At 40.8% G+C, this 1,784-nt stretch overlaps 1 long non-coding RNA gene across 1 annotated transcript in view; it reads right to left on the bottom strand.

Annotated features, from left to right (window-relative positions):
- LOC109297084 overlaps positions 1-1,532 on the bottom strand; it is a 6,807-nt gene extending 5,275 nt beyond the window's left edge. The window contains exons 1-2 of the long non-coding RNA XR_002097197.1: positions 1,478-1,532; positions 941-1,058 (exon numbers count right to left, since the gene is read on the bottom strand). This is a non-coding gene — a long non-coding RNA (uncharacterized LOC109297084). The remainder of the gene's footprint in view (positions 1-940; positions 1,059-1,477) is intronic.
- Positions 1,533-1,784: the final 252 nt, after the last annotated feature.

Below are 1,784 nucleotides of genomic sequence, written 5' to 3' on the forward strand. Positions count from 1 at the left end.
CTCCTAATCTGGGGGAGAGTGCATTAGCTGAGGCTTACTGCAAGTGTGGCTGTTGTGGTACTTGGCTCAGGCTGGCCTGCCTGCTTGGAGTCCTGGACAGCACTGGGCCCAGGCTGGGCTGCCTGATCAGCGTCTCTGATAGTTGGTGCTTAGGTAGCTCCAGACACCCAACACTGAAGTTAGATTACTAGGAATACCTCACATCTGTGCCCCGCTTCCTATATTTACTTCCTATAAAATACAGAATCAAGTTCAAGATTTGGGTCCTTATTTTCAAGGGGCTTCATGATTTGGGACCAGAATATTTAAAAGACTGCCTAATTCTCCAGAATATTTAAAAGACTGCCTAAATCTCCAGGATGAAGACCACAAATTGCAACATACACACACACTTTTGTTGAATTTATAGATATCAATACATTCAACAAAACACTCCTCTCAATTTCTTAACCCTGGTAAGAACTTGAACAAACATTTGTCACTTTTCTCAGTGCAGAACTGGAAGTGGCTCTAATATTACAGAGATAAGTGTGGTATAAAAGCTCACAAAAAGTACAACAGAGATGCATGGAGTTTCCATTTTACTGCTTCTGTCCTCATCTTAAGAGAGGACTGAGAAGGGCCATGCCATCACCACTCCAACATCATGGCATTATGGTAGATTCCATGCAGCAATACACCCAGGTTCCAGAATTGAATTAGTTAGCCCTGTGGCACTGATAATACTGTTTTGTAGAACCATTTGATTTTTCAAACTAAACAGGGCTAATATTTTTTTCCTAGATAAAGTAAAAAAGTTAAAAAAGTCATATTAGCTTGAAAATAGAGAGCAATAATAAAAAAGGAGTTAAGGGAAGATGCATATTCAGTTTTCACTCTGAATTATTCAGAACTTAAACTAGCCTATCACCGCACCAGTTTTACCTTTTGTGAGTTTTACCTTTTTAGTTCTTTGCTTCTTCAGGTTTTTGTTCTTTGGCTATTTGCTGCCCATTTCTTGTAACCTTCTTTCCTTTAGATGCAGAATATCAACCTGTGCCTCAGCTGTTGTACAGACACTGCTGACAATGATAAACAGTACAATAACAGCTGCTCAGTCTGGGATTGCAAGAATCACTCAGGCTGGTTACATCTTCAGTATTCCTCAAACCACAGTTTCAACAGAGTAAAATTCTGGCCAACTTGAGAAGGGACAACACTGCTTTTCAGTAAGCTGGTAGGGGGAGCAGGCTGACTGACAGACAGTATTGATACTCATAGAAGTAGGGATACTTTCAAAAGACATACCATGGTGGTTCAGTCTGCAATGACTACATTCAAATATCTGAGCCTATTGTAATCCATCAAATGACAGACTGAAGAGTTTAACACTCTGCCAGTACAAACATTCACAAACTTCCAGCCCAGACAGAGGTGTTGTCAATACACTGCATGCAGTGTATATTGGGCAGGAGCAGAAGAGTACAAGTAGCTTTACCAGAAAAGACTATTTGTCCATGTAGTCTAATAACCTTCTTTTGGCTGTGGCCTCCTCCCTGTTGTTTCAATGATGGAGGGGACCAAATAAATGCTAACCAACACTGTCCCCGCATGACAGATATGATCCAATGGTTGATGATTAACTTATGAGACCTGCAAATGATCTGCTTAAGTCTTTATACATGATGGTTTGTGTCTTCTGACAAGCTTGGGCCTGCATTTTAACTTACTGTGGATTTTTATGTTTTATTCACCTCATAGGACCAGGGTAGGTCCTATGAGGAAAGGTTGCGGGACCTGAACCT

This window comes from Gavialis gangeticus, unplaced genomic scaffold (genome assembly GCF_001723915.1).
Source record: "Gavialis gangeticus isolate Ggan-Ray unplaced genomic scaffold, GavGan_comp1, whole genome shotgun sequence".
Lineage (NCBI taxonomy): Eukaryota > Metazoa > Chordata > Crocodylia > Gavialidae > Gavialis > Gavialis gangeticus.